At 48.3% G+C, this 22,863-nt stretch overlaps 1 pseudogene; it reads right to left on the minus strand.

The window, feature by feature from the left end:
- Positions 1 to 11,768: 11,768 nt before the first annotated feature.
- LOC140724389 (uncharacterized) lies at positions 11,769 to 21,759 on the minus strand (annotated as a pseudogene).
- Between the last annotated feature and the right edge of the window lie 1,104 nt (positions 21,760 to 22,863).

Here is a 22,863-nt window from a genome sequence, read left to right on the forward strand (position 1 = left end):
GGCGAAGCGATGCGGAGGAAGCTGCGGGTGCAGGTAAGAGTGAGTGTCCAGGTAGGAGATGGTGTTCAGCAGCTTTTCACTACGTCTTCCGACCAACAACAATTAACTCAGAGTGGATCAATCATAAGTGCTTTTTATATTTACTTGCAGAAGGGACGATGAGCAATGCACAAGAGCTGGTAATAGCTTTGTCTGAAAACAAAACACAGACAGTACGGTCACCCCGATGGACACAAGTTCACGGACAGGGTGCACTCCGTTGTCTGCTGAATCACAGCTGCGGGTCTGCACTCAAGTGCTCAGGTACCATGTTGCACGAACATTATTAGCAAAGCTCTCTGATACAACACAGGTTCCAGCTGGTTACAGGCCATTTTGGTGTGACAAGTGAAGTACATTTCCACAGTGGTGGAGAAGCATTCCTGCACCCCTCGCCCCCTGTGAAACCCTTCCAACCCCTACACCACTCCCCATTTCTGATAACACCCCCTGTGAAAACCCTTCCAACCCTCACACCACTTCCCATATCAGTTAATACCCTATGTGAAACCCTTCCAACCCTCACACCACTCCCCATATCTGTTAATACCCTCTGTGAAAACCCTTGAAACCCCTACACCACTTCCCATTTCTGATAACACCCCCTGTGAAAACCCTTCCAACCCTCACACCACTTCCCATATCAGTTAATACCCTCTGTGAAACCCTTCCAACCCTCACACCACTCCCCATATCTGTTAGCACCCCCTGTGAAACCCTTCCAACCCCTACACCACCCCCCATTTCTGATAACACCCCCTGTGAAAACCCTTCCAACCCTCACACCACTTCCCATATCAGTTAATACCCTCTGTGAAACCCTTCCAACCCTCACACCACTCCCCATATCTGTTAATACCCTCTGTGAAAACCCTTCAAACCCCTACACCACTTCCCATTTCTGTTAACACACCTCTGTGAAAACCCATCCAACCCCTACACCACTCCCCATTTCTGTTAACACCCCTTGTGAAAACCCTTCCAACCCCTACACCACTCCCCATTTCTGTTAACACCTTCTGTGAAAACCCTTCTAACCCCTACACCACTCCCATTTCTGCTAACACCCTCTGTGAAAACCCTTCTAACCCCCGCACCACTCCCCATTTCTGCTAACACCCTCTGTGAAAACCCTTCTAACCCCTGCACCACTCCCCATTTCTGTTAACACCCCCTGTGAAAACCCTTCCAACCCGTACACCACTCCCCATTTCTGTTAACACCCCCTGTGAAAACCCTTCCAACCCCTACACACTCCCCATTTCTGTTAACACCCTCTGTGAAAACCCTTCCAACCCCTACACCACTCCCCATTTCTGTTAACACCCCCTGTGAAAACCCTTCTAACCCCTACACCACTCCCCATTTCTGTTAACACCCCCTGTGAAAACCCTTCCAACCCCTACACCACTCCCCATTTCTGTTAACACCCCCTGTGAAAACCCTTCTAACCCCTACACCACTCCCCATTTCTGCTAACACCCTCTGTGAAAACACTTCTAACCCCTGCACCACTCCCCATTTCTGTTAACACCCCCTGTGAAAACCCTTCCAACCCCTACACACTCCCCATTTCTGTTAACACCCTCTGTGAAAACCCTTCCAACCCCTACACCACTCCCCATTTCTGTTAACACCCTCTGTGAAAACCCTTCTAACCCCTACACCACTCCCCATTTCTGTTAACACCCCCTGTGAAAACCCTTCCAACCCCTACACCACTCCCCATTTCTGTTAACACCTCCTGTGAAAACCCTTCCAACCCTTACACCACTCCCCATTTCTGTTAACACCCTCTGTGAATACCCTTCCAACCCCTACACCACTCCCCATTTCTGTTAACACCCCCTGTGAAACCCCTTCTAACCCCTACACCACTCCCCATTTCTGTTAACACCCCCTGTGAAAACCCTTCCAACCCCTACACCACTCCCCATTTCTGTTAACACCTCCTGTGAAAACCCTTCCAACCCCTACACCACTCCCCATTTCTGTTAACACCTCCTGTGAAAACCCTTCCAACCCCGACACCATTCCCCATTTCTGTTAACACCTCCGATCCTTGCAGCCTTCACCATCTGTGAAAACCCTTCTGACCCGTACACCCATCACCATTCTGTAAACCCGCCTGACCCCTCCGCCACTCGCAATCTCTGTAAAACCCTCCACCGTCCACCCCGGCGCATTCAGGTGACAGCTGACCCGAGAAAGACACCGACCGTGGCAGGTGGCCGGGCTCACAAAACACATTCACACTGGCTGATTTAGTAAACCTATCGATTTGCATGGTGATCTTCACTAAACCTCTTCCTACCTTCCCATCTTTACTGTCCCCCTCCACTTTCTGCTTTCCACAAGGATTCCGTTCGTCTCTTCCCACTAATCTCCCTCCTGGAACGTATCCTTGCAAGCGAGGGAAGTTCTACAGGCTCCCATTTGCTTTCCCTCTCAGCTCCATTCGTCCTTCCAGGTGAGGCAACACTTCACCTGTGAGTCTGTCAGGTTGATCTACTCTACCTGATGCTGCTGGTTCAGCCTCCGCTATGTCAGTGAGGCCCAATGTAGATCGGGAATCCACTTTGTCAAATACCTTTGCTCTGTCCACAACAATCGGAATTCCCCGGTCACAAACAGGTGAAAATCTGCAGATGCCGGAAATCCAAGCAACACACGAGAAATTTTTTCAACGATTTCATGTTCCCTGGCCACGATCATCTTACTGTCACTGTTGATACCCCGTTCATGTACACCTCCCCTTCCCACCAGGAAAGTCACAGAGCTCTCCATTTCCTTCTGGAAATCAAACCCAACGAGTTCCCCTCCACCACCACTCTCCTGCTCTTTGTTTCACTTGTCTTCTTTGTTTGAGCTGAGCTCTACTCTCACTTCTTTCTGTCACCTTGCAGTGAACTGGTGCTGGTCACGTGTGTGAATGATTTGGAGGGGAATGCAGATCGAACAATTAGTGAGATTGTGGATGACACCAGAACTGGTGTGTGGGGGAAATGGGGGTTGTCAGAGGTTACAGTGGGATGGAGACTAGTTGGGGAAGTGAGGGTTGTCTGAGGTTACAGTGGGATGGAGACCAGTTGGGGAAGTGGGGGTTGTCAGAGGTTACAGTGGGATGGAGACCAGCTGGGGAAGTGAGGGTTGTCTGAGGTTACAGTGGGATGGAGACCAGCTGGGGAAGTGAGGGTTGTCTGAGGTTACAGTGGGATGGAGACCAGCTGGGGAAGTGGGCATAGGAGAGCAGCGGATCATTACTGTTACTCAAAAACAGGTCTCAGGAGGTCAAAAAGACCATCATTCAGATGGAGAGACAGCTTCCCTTGGGGCTCTGGATTCACCAGACAAGACTGGTGCTATGGTTCAGTTCATCAGGTTGGAGGGAACCAGGAATATAAGGTGTTGCTCCTCCCTCCTGAGCATCAGCTCATCAATTAGGGGAACAATTCGTGGAGCAGCTTCGCACCATCCGTCCCAAGCAGAACCTCCCAGTGCCAAACATTTCAATACTGATTCCCATCCCTGTTCTGACATGTCGATCGATGGCCTCCTCTCGTGCCGGGATGAATTCCCCCGTCAGGGTGGAGGTGCAACATTTCATATTCGGTCTGAGTACTCCAACCTGATGCGTGAATATTGATCTCGCCTTCTGATAGACCAAATCCACCCCCACCCCCATCTTCCTCTATTCCACACTCTTACTTCTCACCTGCCTATTACATCCTCCGGGTCCCCTCCTCCCTCTCTCTCTCCCCGCTGGTGCACTCTCCTCTCCGACCAGATTATTTCTTCTCCAACCCTTGACCTTTCCCACCCACCTGCCACCTTCCAGCTAGCCTCTTTCCCCTCCCCATATTTTTATTCTGGCTTCTTCTGGGTACATCCAGCACCCAGGGCATGTCCTTTTCTTACTGTTACAATCAGGTAGGAGGTACAGGAGCATGAAGGCACACACTAGGCGATTCAGGAACAGCTTCTTCCCCTCTGCCATCCGATTCCTGAATGGACATTTTACCCTTGGACACCAGCTCACTTTTTTAATATAATGTAGTTCTGTTTTTGCACGTTTTTAAAATCTGTTCAATATAAGCATAGTGTAATTGTTTTATTTGTTCATTACTATTATTTTTATTTCATTTATTATTATTACTTTAACGAAAAGAATTTTACTCCTCATGTATGAGAAGGATGTCAGAAATAAAGTCAATACATTCATCTGGATCGTGGGGCCGAGAGAGAGGGAAAGGACCCGGACTGTCCCGGGATGCGGATCCATGGTGTGTCGGCATCTCACAGTAATTGTCCCTCAGTCGCGGGAAATCTCCGCCCGTAGCGCTGCTCCGACATGCTGCCAGGTCAATCAGCCTTTCGTTTACCGAGCGCAGGCGTGATTTTCGGGAAGGTTTCGACCCTTACGCTTGCCGATGTGATCTCCTGGTCACGGCGAATCCTGGAGCGAACACGGGAGAGTCTGTGAATGTTGGAAATCCAAAGCCACTCACTCAAAACGCTGAAGGAACTCAGCAGCTCAGGCAGCATCTGTGCAAAAGAATAAACTGCCGGCGGTTCGGGACGAGTCCCTTCTTCAGCACTGAGAAGGACGGGGGAAACGCCAGAATCAAAAGGTGTGCAGTATAATCAGAGGGGAAAGGGATTAGCTAGAATGTGATAGTTGAAGCTAGGCGGGTGGGAAAGGTCAAGGGCTGGAGAAGAAAAATCTGATAGCAGCGGAGAGTGACCGTAGAACATAGTAATCCACAGCACATTACAGGCGCTTCTGCCCACAATGTTGTGTCGACCATGGATCCTAATTCAGAATTTCCCTACCGTACAGCCCTCTATTTTTAAGCTCCGTGTACGGTACCTATATAAGTGTCTCTTAACAGACCCTGTTGTATCCGCCTCTACCACCTTCACTGGAAATGCGTCCCATGCTCCCTTCTGTGTGTAAAACGTACCTCTGACATCTCCCCTTGTACCTATTTCCAAGCACCTTAAAACGATGCCCCCTCGTGTTACCCATTTCAACACTAGGAAAAAGCCTCTGGCTATCCACACTATCAAACCCCTCGTCATCTTATACACCTCTGTCAGGTCACCTCTCGGCCTCCGTCACTCCAAGAAGGCAAGGCCAAGTTCACTCAATCTATTCTCATAAGACATGCTCTCCAATCCAGGCAAGATCTTTGTAACGCTGCTCTGCACTCTCTCTGTAGTATCCACATCCTTCCTGTAGTGAGGCGACCAGAAATGAACAGAGTGCTCCAAGTGGTGTGGAACTAAGGGTTTATATCCCTGTAACATTGCCTCATGGCTCTTGAATTCAGTCCCACAGTTGATGAAGTCCAACACACCATACGCCTTTCTAACAACACGGTCAACCTGCGGAGCAGCTTTGAGCTCCTATTGGACACAGATCCTCGACACTGCCAAGAGTTTCACCATTAATATTTGGTTGGTCAAATTTGAAGACAGAATTTGCTAACTTGCAGTCCTCTGGTACTTCTCCCGTCCTGGTTGATAATGCAAAGATCATCGGCAGAGGCTCTGCAATTTTCTCCCTCTCTTCCCACAGTAGCCTGGGGTAGATCTCACCTGGCCCCAGCGACTTGTCGAACTTAATATCTTTCCAGTGCTCCAGCACGTCCTCCTTCTTAATGTCTATATGCTCAAGCATTTCAATCCGCTGTAAGCCATCCCCACAATTGTGAAGGTCCCCTTCCCTGCTGAATACTGAAGAAACTATTCATTAAGTACCAACGCTACCTGATCTAACTCAGGTATCGCACTCTATTGGTCCTACGATCACATTGCTCATCCTCTTGCTCTTCACATACTTGGTGTTTTCCTTAATCCTGCTCACCAAGGGCTTCTCATGGCCCCTTCTGGCTCTCCTAATTCACACTTACACTCCTTCCAAGTAACCTTGTAATTCTCTAGAAATCCATCTGTACTCAGTTTATTGGAGCTTCCATAAGCTTTTCTGTTCTTCTCAACTAGATTTTCTGCATCCTTTGTACACGATGGTTCTTCTACCCCACCGTGTACTCCCTGCATCAATGAAACATACCTGTGCAGAACGCCATGCCAGTGTTCCCTGAACATTTGCGACATTTCTGCCGTGCATTTCCCTGAAAACACCTGCCCACAATGATTTACAGGTAGTGATCCTGAGAAATTCATTGACATGGCCGGCTCGGAGGCCAAGTCATCGGTTTGTCACGTACCCCGTGACCGGGTTACCGAACCAGCAGAAATTAAACACACTTTGGAGTCTGGTATTACTGTAGCTAATAGTGTTTATTAGTAAACTAAGCAATACAGTCCTATAAAAATGCAAATATGTGAAACAGGTTAGCAATGATATGTACAGAAGTGTGGAAATAGGAATCAAAACCAAGCTCTTTCAAAGTCTAGGGGTAAATGGATAGTCTTACGATGGTGAAGAGTTCAGTTCAGTTTAGGTGGAGGGAGAGAGGGAGGGAGGGAGAGGGAGAGGGGGAGAGAGAGAGAGACACGTTACCATCGAACTGTCCGTTGGCTTCCTGTCCTGTTGTGGTCATCGACTATGACCATGTACGACCTCTCTTCAGTGGTGGACCTGTCACCCAGGCAAGGGTGGACACACAAACAAGCCCCCACCGGTCGCACCTTCCACACACTGTGAGCCCCTGATCGATCCTCCAAACCCCCACCTTCACATGGGTGCACAACACTCTTTCAGTGTCCCGTGGTGTGTCTGCCTGTGTCTCAGCAGAGCTGCTTTTTATCATCACTTGCTGGACACCGGCTGTCCATCAAACCGGCTCCGCCTTGCTGACGCTGCAAGAATCTTACAAGCAGGCAAAAGTGTCCTTGGAGCAAAGGTAAACAATCAGCCAAGGAGCCATAATATTAAATCATGTCTCTCATCTGCGCTGGGCGCCCCCCCCCCTTCTCTCTCTCATTAGCAGCATAGTTCACAGGGGGGTCAACTTTCGACCCCATTTCAGCTTGGTTTGCTCATCACAGGTTTTATTTAAAACAAAAGTTAATCAGTGCTTGATTATTAAGGATGTCAAAGGTTATGGGGAGAAGACAGGAGAAAGGGGTTGAAAAGGGAAATAAAAGACTCTGGGACAGGTACAGAAAGAGGAAACATTAGAGGGAGATGTGTCAAGCACAGAGAGATGGGACAGACTCAGATAGGGGTTCTTGTCCGGCACGGCGCAGTGGGGCTGAACACCGGTTCATTTTCCACTCTCGGACCTTCACTGAGACCATTTCTCATCAGTACATGTTTTACAAACAGTACATTTCAATGATCAAGCTCAACGTAAATCTATTATCAAAGTGTGTTAACCAGATGTTGTTGAACCATTCATTTTCTGGTTGACAAGGCAATTCAATGCTCACCCCCAGCCTGGGGTAGGGAATGGGACCAATTCCAGAGGGGGAGGGGTGGGTGAGTCTGGGTCTTTGAGAAGGAGCCCTAACCTCATCCTCCTCATTCCCCTTCTCACTCTTCTCCCACTCAACCCGCTCTTCCTTACGCTTCATACCCACACTGCATATGTTTGTGTGTGAGAGAGAGAGAGAGAGAGAGACCTGCCTGCTTCACCCTCCATCAACGATGCCACCTTCTCCCCCAACGCAACACCGCAATCCTCGCTGGCTCAAATAATCTGAAAATCTTATACCTTCCCTCCTGCACCGATTCCTTAGTCTTCCTGTTTCTGGCACGTGGCACAGTGGCAATCCTAAGATTACAACCCTTGAACTTAGCACCACACTCCCTGAACCCCTTTTGTTGAACCTCAATACTCCACCTGTCCATATCATTGGTACCCTCGTGAACCACGACGTTCAATATTCCCCTTCCTTAAGAATGCTGAACACTCGACCAGAGATGTCCCTGACCCACGGCACACAGGACCATCCTGAAATCTCGTTCTCACCCACAGAATCCAGTCCGTTTCCTTAATGGATGCATCACCTATCACACAGCTCGACTCTTCTCCCCTCTTCCCTTCTGAGTCACAGAGACAGAGACCCAGTGGCTGTGACTTTCCCTGGCTGGATCACCCCCACACCCTGCAACGGTATCCAGAACGATACCCCAGTTGTTGAGGGGATGACCACAGGGGTACTCTGTATGGCTGTTTCACCCCTTTCCTTTCCCTGGCTGGATCACCCCCACACCCCGCAACAGTATCCAGAACGATACCCCAGTTGTTGAGGGGATGACCACAGGGGTACTCTGTATGGCTGTTTCACCCCTTTCCTTTCCCTGGCTGTCACCCAGTTTCCTGTGTCCTGCACTTTGGGTGTAACCACCTCTCTAAACATCCCATCTATCACCCCTGAAGCCTCCAGAATGATCTGGTGCTCATCCGGTCCCAGCCTCTTAATGCAGGTTGTTAGAAGCTGCAGCCGGATCCACTTCTCGAAGGTGTAGTGATCAGGGGCACTGGAGGTGTCCCTGGTTTCCCACATCCCACAAGAGGAGCTTTCCACTACCCCGTCTGTAATCTCTACTGTTCTCATTGCGCAACTGAAAAGAAGGGGGCAAAAAATCTCTACCTTCAGCTTAATTATACCTTCTGTGACTGAAGGCTCCCATCACTGACAGCTAAAGCCTCAGAATCTCCACTCGGACTCCATTCACTCTGACACTGACCGCTCCACTCGGACTCCATTCACTCTGACACTGACCGCTCCACTCGGACTCCATTCACTCTGACACTGACCGCTCCACTCGCTCCTGCACAACTTTCAGTTCTTGCTGAGCAAACCCAAATGCTGACTGGCCGCTGCTCAAAGGTCCAACGGAAAGAAACTGCTGCAAGGCTCTGCCTTTAATCTTCCACTGAAGACCATATGCCATAGAAACATAGAAAACCTACAGCACAATACAGGCTGTGCCGAACATGCCCTTACCTCAGAAATTACCTAGGGTTACCCATAGCCCTCTATTTGTCTTCGAGCCTTCTATTTCTCCAACGTCAGCAAAGTTTCCTCAAGGGAAAATCTTGCCTGACAAATCTGTTGGCATTCTTGGAAGAAGCAGCAAGCAGGATCGACAAAGGAGAATTGGTTTCCTCAAGTGAAACTCCTGCTGGAAAAGCAACCCGAATGAAGAAATAGATGTTGTATACTTGGATTTTCAGAAGGCCTTTGACAAGGTGCAACACACTAGGCTGCTGAATAAACCCACGGTATTACAGTGGAGACTCTAGCATGGATTAAACAGTGGCTGTGCCATAAGGTGGGCGTTGGGAACGGACCCAAATGCAAGACACAGACACTGAAGTACTAGGGAGAGGACTAGGTGTATCAGGAAAGAAGTGGGAAAGAAACGACACTGGACATGACACAGGCCCTGGACAAGACTAGGTGACAGGGCATGGGCTAGGACTAGAGTAGGAAGGTGAGACCTAGATGAGGAACTAAGAACTGGGAACTAGGAACCTAGACAATGATTCCGAGCCAGAGACTGGACGGGGACCCGGAACCTGGGTCTTGACTCGGGCTCGGACTCCGGATCCAGACGAGGACTGGACGTGGCAAGGTAACAGGACTGGGAACCTCCTCGGAGCCTCGAACACGGACTGGAAACCTCCTCGGAGACTGACCCGGACTGGAAACCTCCTCGGAGACTTTGACCCGGACTGGACTTGACACGGAGCCTGAGACTTGGACTGGACTTGGACACGGAACGACAAACAACGACAGTCCACTCGAGTAGCGGCAAACAGTCTTCCTACTAAGCCTTGGACCCAAGCACAGGAACACAGAACACAGAGCCAGGACCCCTCCTTGGAGACAGGACATAGGGCCGGGGCTTTACATAGAGTCAGGACCCCTCCTTGGAGACAGGACGTAGGGCCGGGGCTTTACACAGAGTCAGGACCCCTCCTAGGGGACAGGACGTAGGGCCGGGGCTTTCCACAGAGTCACGACCCCTCCTTGGGGACAGGATGTAGGGCCGGGACTCCTACACAGACTCAGGACCCCTCCTTGGGGACAGGACGTAGGGCCGAGGCTTTCCATAGAGTCAGGACCCCTCCTTGGGGACAGGATGTAGGGCCGGGACTCATACACAGAGTCAGGACCCCTCCTTCGGGACAGGACATAGGGTCGGGGCTTTACGTAGAGTCAGGACCCCTCCTCGGGGACAGGACGTAGGGCCGGGACTCATACACGGACACTAAACACGGGGAAACAAAGAGACAGTTCCAAGCTCCTAGATAGATAGTTTCTTCTGTTGGCGGGGCAAGGCTCCAGTCTCACTCCAGCGGTTAAACTTGACAGTGATAACAGGGGAGGACGCAGGTGAGGTTGCAGGCAAGGCTTCAGGCGTGGGTTGCTGAAAGAAGGGGAAGGGAAGGGAACAGTCCAGCCTCAGGCCTATCTTACCCAACAGAGGCAAGGAGAGGATACTGTCAAGATGAATCCCACAGAGGCGAGATCAGGATACTGACAAGATGAACCAGCAACCACACTTGAACCCAGGGCGACTTATATTCCAGCCCCAATTTGAGAATCAGGTGCCTGTGATTAAGCCCAACTGAAACAATGGACAGCCAGAAGACCTGGAGTCCAGAGTCCACGGACTGGACCGTGAACCGGAACGCAGACGTCATGGACCGGACCATGACAAGCTGAATTGTAGGAGGCAAAGACTGGGAATAAAGGGCTGCCAGTTACTAGTGGTGTTCCTCAGGGCTCTGTGTTCGGACTGGTGATTTGTGTTATATTCCAATAGTTTGGAAGACGGAATTGCTGGCTTTGTTACAAGGTTTGCAGACGATATGAAGACATGAGGAGGGGCAGGTAGTTTTCGGTAGAGAGGGTACAGAAGGACTGAGATAGATTTAGAGAATGGGGAAAAAACAGCAGATGGAATACAGTGCTGGGAAGTGTATGTTCATGCATTTTGATAGAAGAAATGAAAGTGTTAACTTCTTCGAAATGGGCAGAAAATACCAAACAACTGAGGTGCAAACGGACACGGGGAGTCCATGTTCAGGATTCCCTAACAGCTAATGAGTCTGTGGTGTGGAAGGCAAATGCAACGTCAGCATTCATTTCCAGAGATCTACAATATATAAGCAAGGATGTAATTTGGGAAGTTGGTAATCACTGGTGAGGCCTCACTTGGAATACAGGTTTGGGCCCCTTATCTTGGAAAGGATGTGCTGAAACTGGAGAAGGTTCAAAGTATGTTCACAAAAACAGATTCCAGGATTGAATGGATTGTCATATGAGGAGCGTTCAATGGGCCTGAGCCTGTATCAGCAGAGGAATTAGGGCTGATCTCATTGAAACTTATCAAACTGTGGAAAGGCTTGATAGAGTGGATGTGGAAAGGATGCTTCCTGTGGTGGAAGAGTCTACGACCAGGGAACAGAACATCAGAATAGAGGAGTGTCCTTTCAGAACAGAGATGACAGAGAACGGACAGAGAGTGGTGAATCTGCGGAATTCCGTGCCACAGGCAGCTGTGGAGGCCAATTCTTTATGTACATTTAGGGCAGAGGTGGATAGAATCTTGATTGATCCGGGCATGAAGGGATACGGGGACAAGACAGGAGATTGGAGCAGAGAGGAAATTTGGCTCAGCCACGATAAAATGATAGAACAGACTCGATGGAGTAAACAGCCTCATTCTGGTCTTATATCTTATAGTCTGACGGTCTGTCCCCAGTGTGAACTCGCTGATGCAGCTTGAAGTCAGATGACTAAGTGAATCCCTTCCCACAATCTGAGAAAGTGAATGGTTTCTCCCCAGTATGAACTAACTGGTGTCTCTGTAGCTTGGATGACCGAGTGAATCCCTTCCCACATTCAGGGCAGGTGAATGGCCTCTCCCCAGTGTGGATTCGCTGATGTGACAAAAGGGTGGATAAGTGAGCTAATCCCTTCCCACAATCTGAGCAGGTGAACGGCCTCTCCCCAGTGTGGATTCGCTGATGTGACAAAAGGTTGGATGACTGAGTGAATCCCTTCCCACATTCAGTGCAGGTGAACGGCCTCTCCCCAGTGTGAACCAGCTGATGTATTTTTAAGCTAGATGATCGAGCGAACTCCTCTCCACAGTCTGAGCAGGTGAACGGCCTCTCCCCAGTGTGAACTCACTGATGTATTTTCAAGCCAGATGATCGAGCGAACTCCTTTCCACAGTCTGAGCAGATGAACGGTTTCTCCCCAGTGTGAACTAACTGGTGCCTCAGTAGACGAAATGACAGAGTGAATCTTTTCCCACAGTCTGAGCAAATGAACAGTTTCTCCCCAGTGTGAAAGCACTGATGTGTGTTCAGTTCAGATGACCGAATGAATCGTTTCCCACAGTCCGAGCAGGTGAACGGCCTCTCCCCAGTGTGAACTCGCTGATGTATTTTCATGTCAGATGACAGAGTGAATCTCTTCCCACATGCAGAGCAGCTGAACGGTTTCTCCCCAGTGTGAGTTTGTTGATGTACCTTCAGGTCAGATGACAGAGTGAATGTCTTCCCACATTCTGAGCAGCTGAACGGTTTCTCCCCAGTGTGAGTTTGCTGATGTTCCTGTAGTTGAGATGACCGAGTGAATCCCTTCCCACATTCTGAGCAGATGAACGGTTTCTCCCCAGTGTGAACCAGCTGGTGTCTCAGTAAGTGAGATGACCAAGTGAATCGCTTCCCACAGTCTGAGCAGGTGAACGGCCTCTCCCCAGTGTGAACTCGCCTGTGTACCTTCAGTTGAGATGACGAAGTGAACTCCTTCCCACAGTCTGAGCAGGTGAACGGCATCTTCTCAGTGTGAACTGGTGACGTTTGTTCAGTTGAGATGACGAAATGAATCTGTTTCGCCATTCAGAGGTGGGGAAAGGCCATGGCACCGTGTGAACTTGCTGGTGTCTCTGTAGTGGGGTTGATTGTGTCAGTGCCTTCCCACACTCTGAGAAACGTCTCCTCACTGGTGAATTTTTGGATATATCTTCAGCATCGATGACAGAATGAATTGCTTCCCGCTGTCAGAACAGGCGGAGCATCTCACTCTGGTGTGAACTTGCTGATGTATCTTCAGGCTGGATGACTGAGTAGTTCCCCTCCCTCACACAGAGCAGGTGAATAGTCTCTCCCCACGGTGAACTCACTGGCCTGTCTGTGGGTGGGCTGTGAGTGAATCCCTTCCCACACTGAGAGAAGGAGAATGATATCTCTCCACGGTGAAGTCACTGGCCTGTCTGTGGGTAGGCTGTGAGTGAATCCCTTCCCACACTGAGAGAAGGAGAATGATATCTCACTGCGATCAATCATCTGGCAATTCAGACAGTCAGACGTTTGAATCCCTTGTACAATCAATGCAGTTGAAGAACTGATCTCCAGTGAACAAATGCTGCTGTGTTCTCAGCACCCGGTTCCTGTGGATAACACTGAGTTACAACAGAAAACTTCATTTCAGACACAGATACAATTCCAACTGGAATGAGGTACATCTTTATCTCCTAGGATCAACAACAATGCAAAATACATCAACGGGTGAAGGAGAATATTTCAGGTGGGATTTTAGTCTGTGGTGAAAACACAGCCGGTCCAGCCTGCTCCGACATTTAATTAGATCATGGCAGATCCGGCCATGGACTCATCTCCATCTACCTGCCGTTTCGCCATAACCCTTAATTCCCCTACGATGCAAAAATCTATAAAGCGTTGTCTCAAATACATTTACTGAGGTCGCCTCCTCTGCTTCATTAGGCAGAGAAATCCACAGACTCACCACTCTCTGGGAAAAACAGTTCCTCCTCATCTCCATCCCACATCCCCCAATCTTGAGGCAATGTCCTCTCGTACTAAGCCTCACCTACCAGTGGAAGCAACTCTCCTGCCTCTGGCTTATCTACCCCTTTCATAATTTTACATGTTTCTGTAAGATCTCCTGTCAATGTGAGCGCTGGCATCACAATTTTACCCAGATCAACTCAAGCTGGAGCAACTCAACCTGAGATATACCCCGGGCTACTGTGGGAAGCGAGGTAGGAGATTGCTGAGCCTCTGGCCATGACATTTGTATTACCACTCAGGAAGGGAGATGTACCAGAGGATTGGAAGACATTGTTCCCTTGTTAAGGGAATGGAGTAGAGGGAACCCAGAAATTATAGACCAGTGAGTGGAGAGTGCCCCAGTGGCCATCTCCCTCACTAATCGTTACCTCGCTTTGGATGCGGTTGAGGGGGGTTGACCTGACGGAGGACGACCATGACGATCGGGTCTCTGGCACTGAGCCTGGTTCCGTGGTGCAGAAGGGAAAGAGGAAGATGAGGAATGCGGTAGTCACAGGATTCAATAGTGAGGGGAACGGACAGGAGGTTCTGCAAGCCTGACAGAGATACACGCGTGGTGTGTTGCCTCCCAGGTGCCAGGGTACGGGATCTCTCAGATCGGGTGCAGAGTATTCTGAAGGGAGAGGGTGACCAGCCAGAAGTGAGGGGAAGGGACAGGAGGCCTGACAGAGATACACGCGGGGTGTGTTGCCTCCCAGGTGCCAGGGTACGGGATCTCTCAGATCGGGTGCAGAGTATTCTGAAGGGAGAGGGTGACCAGCCAGAAGTGAGGGGAAGGGACAGGAGGCCTGACAGAGATACACGCGTGGTGTGTTGCCACCCAGGTGCCAGGGTACGGGATCTCTCAGATCGGGTGCAGAGTATTCTGAAGGGAGAGGGTGACCAGCCAGAAGTCTCGGTACACGTTGGTATAAATGACACAGATAGACAAAGGGAGGAGAGAATTCAGGGAGTTCGGTAGGAAGCTGAAAGGCAGGACCTTTGGGGTAGTAATCTCGGGATTGCTGCCTGTGCCACGTGCTAGCGAGAGCAAGAATAGCATGATCAGGTGTATTAATGTGAGGCTGAGAGACTGGTGTAAGGGGCAGGGCTTCAGATTCCTGGATCACTGGGGCCTCTTCTGGGGGATGTACGACCTGTACAAAAAGGACGGGTTACACCTGAACCCGAAGGGGTCCAATATCCTAGCCGGCACATTTAATAGAGCTGTTAGGGAGGGTTTAAACTGATTTGGCTTGGGGATGGGAATCGGAGTGATGGGGCTGAGGAAAAGGGAAACAGAAATAAATCGAAGATAGTGTGCAACAGAGATTGTAGAAAGAATGGTCAGGAGATGAGGCTTAATCAAAGCCAGTGGCATGAGGAACAGGGCAATAGAGATGTGGGGCAGTTAAAACAGAAAGCAACAAATCCTGGGCTGAGAGTGTTATTTGAATGTACAGAGCATGAGGATTAAAATGGACAATCTTGAAATTCAGCTGCAGATTGGCAAATTGGACAATCTCTGAAACTTGGATAAAAGCTGGCTGCCGTTGGGAGTTGAACGTCCAAGAATACACGGTGTATCAGAATGATAGGTTACTGGGCAGAGAAGGTGGTGTGGCTCTATGGATAAAAATAATATTAAATCATTGGAAAGAGATGACATAGGATTGTAAGGTGTAACCGTCTAACCATATAACAATTACAGCACCGAAACAGGCCATCTCGGCCCTTCTAATCCGTGCCGACGCTTACACTCACCTAGTCCCACCGACCCGCACTCAGCCCATAAACCTCCATTCCTTTCCTGTCCATGTACCTATCCAATTTTACTTTAAATGACAATACCAAACCTTCCTCTACCACTTCTACTGGAAGCTCATTTCACACAGCTACCACTCTCTGAGTAAAGAAATTCCCACTCGTGTTACCCTTAAACTTTTGCCCCCTAACTCTCAAATCATCTCCTCTTGTTTGAACCTCCCCTATTCACAATGGAAAAAGCCTATCCACGTCAACTCTATCTATCCCCCTCATTATTTTAAATACCTCTATCAAGTCCCCCTCAACCTTCTACGCTCCAAAGAATAAAGACCTAACTTGTTCAGCCTTTCCCTGTAACTTAGGTGCTGAAACCCAGGTAATTTCCCCATGGGGATGAATAAAGTATCTATCTATCTACATTCTAGTAAATCTTCTCTGTACTCTCTCTATTTTGTTGATATCTTTCCTATAATTCGGTGACCAGAACTGTACACAATACTCCAAATTCGGCCTTACCAATGCCTTGTACAGTTTTAGCATTACATCCCAACTCCTATACTCAATACTCTGATTTATAAAGGCCAGCATACCAAAAGCTTTCTTCACCACCCTATCCACATGATAGGGTCATGAGTCTCTACGGGTTGAGTTAAGAAATGGCAAGGGTAAAAGGACCCTAATGGCAGTTGTATACAGATCTCCAAACAGCAGTCGGGATGTGGATTACAGGAGATAGAAAAGGCCTGTCAGAAAGGCAATGTCATGACAATCATTGGCGATTTTAACATGAACGTGAATTGGGAGGACCTGGAGAGAAAGAATTTGTAGAATGTCTGAGGGATGGCTTTTTAGAACAGCTGGTTGTTGAGCCCACTCGGGGATCGGCTGTGCTGGACTGTGTGATCCCAATATGATCAAATTCACATTGAAATTTGAGAGGGGAAAAAATAAAACCAATGTGTCAGTATTTCAGTGGAATAAAGGAAATTGCAATGGATGAGAGGGGAACTGGCTGAAGTTGACTGAAAAGGGACATTTGCAGGAAGGACAGCACAGCAGAAATGGGTGGATTTTCTGCAAATAATGAGGGAAATGCAAGACAGATATATTCCAAATAAGAAGAAACTTTCAAAGGGAAGAAGGACACTGCTGTGGCTGACAAGTGAAGTCAGAGCCAAAGTAAAAGCAAAAGAGAGGGCATACGAGGAAGTTCGAGCTAGTGGGAAGATAGAGAATTGGGAAGCTTTTAAAAACTTGCAGAGGAAAACTCAGAAGGTCATTCGGAAGGAAAAGATGAATTATGAGAGGAAGCTGGTGACTAATATCAAAGAAGATATGGAAAGCATTTTTTAAGTATATAAAGGGTAAAAGAAAGTCGAGGGTAGATATAGGACCAATATAAAATATTGCTGGAGTTACTGTAATGAGAGTTGCTGAGAAGTAAGAGGAATTGAATGCATACCAGACATTCAAGAGTATCAGGGAAGTGAAGTTTGTGCAGTGACAATTATGAGTCAGAAGGTGCTCTGGAAGTTTAATAGTCTTGAGGGTGGATAAATCTCCAGGACCTGATGCAATGCACCCTCGGGTTCTGAAGAAAATAGCTGAAGAGATAGTGGAGGCATTAACAATGATCTTTCAAGAATCAATAAATTCTGGCATTGTACCAGATGACTGGAAAATAGCAAATATTACTCCACTATTTAAGAAGGGTCAGAGGCAACAGAAAGGGAACTATAGACCTGTTAGCATGACATCAATGATTGGCAGTTGATGGAATCGATTGTTAGGGATGTGATTATGGAGTACCTAGAGCCGCATGACAAGATCGGCCAAAGCCAGCATGGTTTCCTGAAAGGAAAATCCTGCCTGACAAACCTACTGCAATTCTTTGAGGAAATTACAAGCAGGGTAGACAAAGGAGATGCAGTAGACGTGGTGTACTTGGATGTTCAGAAGGCCTTTGACAATGTGCTGCACATGAGGCTGCTCAGCAAGATAAAAGCCCATGGTATGACAGGGAAGTTATTAAAGTGGGTGGAGCATTGGCTGGTCAGCAGAAAACAGAGAGTGGGAATAAAGGATCCTATTCTGGCTGGCTTCCTGTTACCAGTGGAGTTCCACAGGGGTCAGAGTCGGGACCACTGCTTTTTACGATACATGTCAATGATTTTGACTGTGGTATTAAAGGATTTATGGCTACATTTGCTGATGATAAAAAGACAGGTGGAGGAGCGGGTAGTGTTGAGGAAACAGAGAGCCTGCAAAGAGACTTAGATAGTTTAGGGGAATAGCAAAGAAGTGGTAAATGAAATACAATGTTGGAAAGTGTGTGGTGATGCAATTTGGTGGAAGAAATAAGTGGGCAGACTATGATTTCGATGGGGAGAGAATTCAAAATGCAGAGATGCAAAGAGACTTGGGAGTCCTTGTGCTAGATACACTAAAGGTGAACCTCCAGGTTGAGCCGGTTGTGAATAAGGCAAAATTCTCGAGGTATAGAATATAAGAGCAGTGATGTGATGTTGTGGCTTTATAAGGCACTCGGGAGACCACACGGAGTATTGTGTACAGGATTGGGCTCCTCATTTTGGAAAGGATATATTGACATTGGTGATGGCTCAGAGAAGATTCACAAGAATGATTCCAGGTATGAAATGGTTACTGCGATGAAATCTTAAGTTTTATTCATTATGGACTGTGCCTTTAAGAATCATACCTGTAAGAGAGAGAGAGAGAGACGTACAGTGCAAGTAGAGGGAGAGGGAGGAGGGAGGGAGGGGAGGGAGGGGGAGACAGAGGGGGAGAGGGGGGAAAGGGGAGAGAGAGAGGGAGAGGGAGAGGGGGAGACAGAGCGGGAGAGAGAGAGAGAGGGAGAAACAACGAGAACGCTACATGATGGACAGCTGCTGTTCAGCACACCGGCATTTAAACAAGCGTCACTGTCTCTTTCGTGGGACACGCAGATGCACAAAGGCTGGTGGCGGAATTGCCACTGAACTTTTAAGTGCCCACAAGGGTGGGGCTGAGGATCGATTAAGAGGAATCGACACATGACCATTAGTGCGTTTGAGGGCAACCCTGTGGCCTCTACTGGTGTGTCTAACCCCTGCTTAGGTTGGTAGATTATCACTTGAAGCTGGCGCTCTTAAACTGGTCATGTTTGGCTAACTTGGAAGATTTGGAGGACATCGAGGAGGATTGACAAGATTTGATTACACATCTCTCTCTCTCTCACTTCAATCCCGTGGACCAAATTGAATTTCCTTACCACACCATCGTAAGACTGTATCATTTACCACCTAAGCTTGAAGAAGTTCGGGGATTTATACATTTACACCTGTATATGCATAACAGCATTAACTCTTGATTTACCTGGTTTGAGTTACTAAATGACGTGGTTACTAATAAAACTGTGTTTTGTTAACAGCAAAACCAGACTCCAGGCGTTCCATTGCTGTTGAGACTTCTGTGTTCGTAACAGTTACCGCATGAGGAACGTCCGGCAGCTCTTGAGCTGTATTCCCTGGAGTTCAGGAGAATGAGGGAGTTCTCACAGAAACACTCTGAACATTAAAAGGCCTGAACAGATTAGATATGGAAAAGTTATTTCCCATGGTAGGGGAGTCTAGGACAAGAGGGCACGACTTCAGGATTGAAGGACGACCTTTCGGAACTGAGATGCGGAGAAATTACTTTAGTCTGAGGGTTGTAAATCTGTGGAATTTGTTGCCACGAGCGGCTGTGGAGGCCAAGTCATTGGGGGTATTTAAGGCAGAGATAGATAGTTTCTTGATTAGCCAGGGCATCGAAGGGTATTGGGTGAAAGCAGGGGAATGCGGATGACTGGAAGAATTGGATCAGCCCATGATTGAATGGCGGTGCAGTCTCAATGGGCCAAATGGCCTACTTCTGCTCCTGTATGTTATGGAGTCTTGCTTCAGTGGTGGGCAAGTTGTTGGAGAAGATCCTGGGAGGCAGGACTTCAGACAATTGGAGAGACATAATCTGATCAGGGATAGTCAGCATGGCTTTGTTAAGGGCAGGTCATGCCTTACGAACCAGATTGAATTCTTTGAAGATGCAACAAAGCACAGTGATGAAGGTAGAGCATTGGATGTAGTGGGCATGGCTTTCAGTAAGACTTTTGATAAGGTTCCTCAAGCAAAGCTCATTGAGAAATTAATGAGGCAAGGATCCAAGGTGACCTTGCTTTGTGGATCCAGAATTCGCTTGCCCACAGAAGGCAACGGGTGCATATAGATGCTGTATGAAGGATGGTGACCAGTGCTGTTCAGCAGGGATCTTTGCTGGGACCCCTCCTCTTTGTAACTTTTACAAATGACCTTGATGAGGAAGTAGTGTTTAACATGATGAGAGGCATGATCATGTGGATAGTCAGAGGCTTTTTCCCGGGTCGGAAATGGTTGCCACAAGAGGACACAGGTTTCATGTGCTGGGAAGTAGGTACAAAGGAGATGTCAGGGGTAAGTCTTTTACTCAGAGAGTGGTGACTGCGCAGAATGGGTTGCTGGCAACGGTGGTGGAGGCAGGTATGATAGGGTCTTTGAAGAGACTTTTGGATAGGTACATGGAGCTTAGTAAAATAGAGGGCTAAGTGGGCCGAAGGGCCTGTATCGTGCTGTAGGTTTCCTATTATTCGAGAAGGGTGGGTTTGTAAGTTTGTCGATGACACAAATGTTGGGGTTGTTGTGGATAGTCTGGAGGTTACAGCCGGACATCAATAGGATGCAGAACTGGGCTGAGAAGTGACAGATGGAGTTCAACCCAGTGGTTCCTTTCAGTGGGTCACTTTTGAAGACAGAATACAATATTAATGTTAGGACTCTTGGCAGGGTGGAGGATCAGCGAGATCTTGGGGTCCGTGTCAATCGTGCACACAAAGCTGCCGGGCAGGTTGACAGAGTTGTTAAGAAGGCCTTCATCAACAATGGGACCGAGTTCAAATGCCCTGAGTTAACTTTACAGATATAAGGACTTAGGACCTCACTTTTGGTACTGTGTTCAGTTCTGGTCTCCTCAATACAGGAAGGATGTGGATACTATAGACAGAGGGCAGAGGAGATTTACAGATATAAGGCCTTAGTTAGACCTCACTTTTGGTACTGTGTTCAGTTCTGGTCCCCTCAATACAGGAAGGACATGGATAGTATAGACAGAGGGCAGAGGAGATTTACAAGGATGTTGTATGGATTGGAGAGCATGCCTCATAAGAATAGGTTGAGTGATCTTCGGAGCGACGGAAGATGAGAGGTGACCTGATAGAGGCGAATAAGATGATGAGGGGCATTGATCGTGTGGATAGCAAGAGGCTTTTTCCCAAGATTGAAATGGCTAACATGAGGGGGTATAGTTTTAAGGTGCTTGGAAGTAGGTACAAGGGTGATGTCAGAGGTATGTTTTTCACACAAAGGGTGGGTACAATAGGACCTTTTCAGAGACTTTTAGAAAGGTACATGAAGCTTAGAAAAATAGAGGGCTATGTGGTAGGGAAATTGTAATTACACTGTGAATTTCTGTCTCTATATGAACTCCTCATCTTCTAACAAGGCACGAATCAGTCATCCTGGCTGACCATCAAATTCTCTGACTGTATTCCTGTCTGTATGAGGATGTTTCTGCATTCAATCAACCTATGACTTGGCTCAATTTGTCTCTGTCCTTTGGGATTATTTCAAGTTCTGGTCATGCTCCACAACACTACAAAGAGCAATTGTCACAACATATAGAATCCCAGAGATTTTCTAATTACTCGGATCCCCACCCCAGCTGATTGACAGTGATGAATCCATTAATGTCAATGCCAGCAATCTTGAATGGGAGGGCAGCAGTTATTCTCATTGGAGTGTGGCAGTTTTGTGATGTGAAAGCCACAAGTCATTTGTCCTGGAGGATAAAGGAGTTACTTACCCAGCGGGAACTAAATCTGACGGAAGGATTTTTTTTTGCCATACAGCACTAATTGACAATTTAATTGATTGGAAGGTAGACTTTTCATCCAAGATTAACTAGGAAATTCATTTTTGTTCCGAATTACTAATCCTTGCATGTATTCAGCTGGACCTCGGCAGTGTTTGAGAGAGGCATTCGCTCACATTTCCTCCGACTGTACCGGGACAACGCTGGCAGAGTCACGCATGGCTGCCTCTTTGCCCAAAAGGCCGCACGAACGAGAAACCTATCTGTCAGGCACCGAACGATCTAGCGATGCGCATGCGCCGTAGAAATGGCGGCGGCTCCAGCGCTCGTCAGCTGAAAGCTACCCGGGGCCCGGGTACGGATCGTGGGGCTGAGGAAGAGGGAACGGACCGGGGCTGTCCTGGGGTGCAGGACCAGTGCGGCAGGAGCTCACAGTAATAACCCTTCAATCGCGTTTCAGACACCGGAGATTAATTCCCTCCCGGAGACCCCACCTTCCTGCAGCCGGTCCTTGTGAGCCTCTCGTCTACTGAGCGCATGCGCGATAGTTCGGACCGCCTCAGACCTCTGCGCATGCGCATGTGAGCAAACAAGAGAAAATCTGCAGATGCGGAAATCCAAAGCAACAGACGGGAAATGCTGGAGGAAATTCAGAAAATCAGGAAAATCTCCAGCAACTATGGAGAGGAGAGAACAGTCGGCGTTTCAGACCGAGACCCTTCTTCAGGACTGGAAAGGAAGGGAGGGAGTATGAATCTGGGGGAAGGTGAGGTGATAGGGTAAACAGGGAGACGGGGAGGAGTGAAGAGCTGAGAAGTTGATTGGTGAGAGTGATAAAGGGGTGGGGAATTATTATTATTAAATACTATTAATCCCGAGTGGCGAATTCTTTCGTTACAGCAGCCACATTTAAAAACATACTTAGCACTGTGCAGACTTTACTAAAAATAAAGATTAACAATATACACAATAATTATATATTAAAAAATAACGCAGAGACTATTGAACTACGATGTGTGTTCTCCTGTGTCCTGGGGCTGAAACAGGGTCAGCAGATGTAGTCTGTCCGGCTGTCTCCTACCCCGACCTGCGGTCACTGTCAGACGGGACAGCAGATGTAGTCTCTCCGGCGGTCTCCTACCTTGACCTGCAGTCACTGTCAGACGGGTCAGCAGATGTAGTCTCTCCGGCTGTCTCCTACCCTGACCAGTCACTGTCAGACGGGTCAGATGATGTCGTCTCTCCGGCTGTCTCCTACCCTGACCTGCAGTCACTGTCAGACGGGTCAGCAGGTGTAGTCTCTCCGGCTGTCTCCTACCCTGAC

The sequence above is a fragment of the Hemitrygon akajei genome, unplaced genomic scaffold, assembly GCF_048418815.1.
Source record: "Hemitrygon akajei unplaced genomic scaffold, sHemAka1.3 Scf000201, whole genome shotgun sequence".
In the NCBI taxonomy this organism is placed as follows: domain Eukaryota; kingdom Metazoa; phylum Chordata; class Chondrichthyes; order Myliobatiformes; family Dasyatidae; genus Hemitrygon; species Hemitrygon akajei.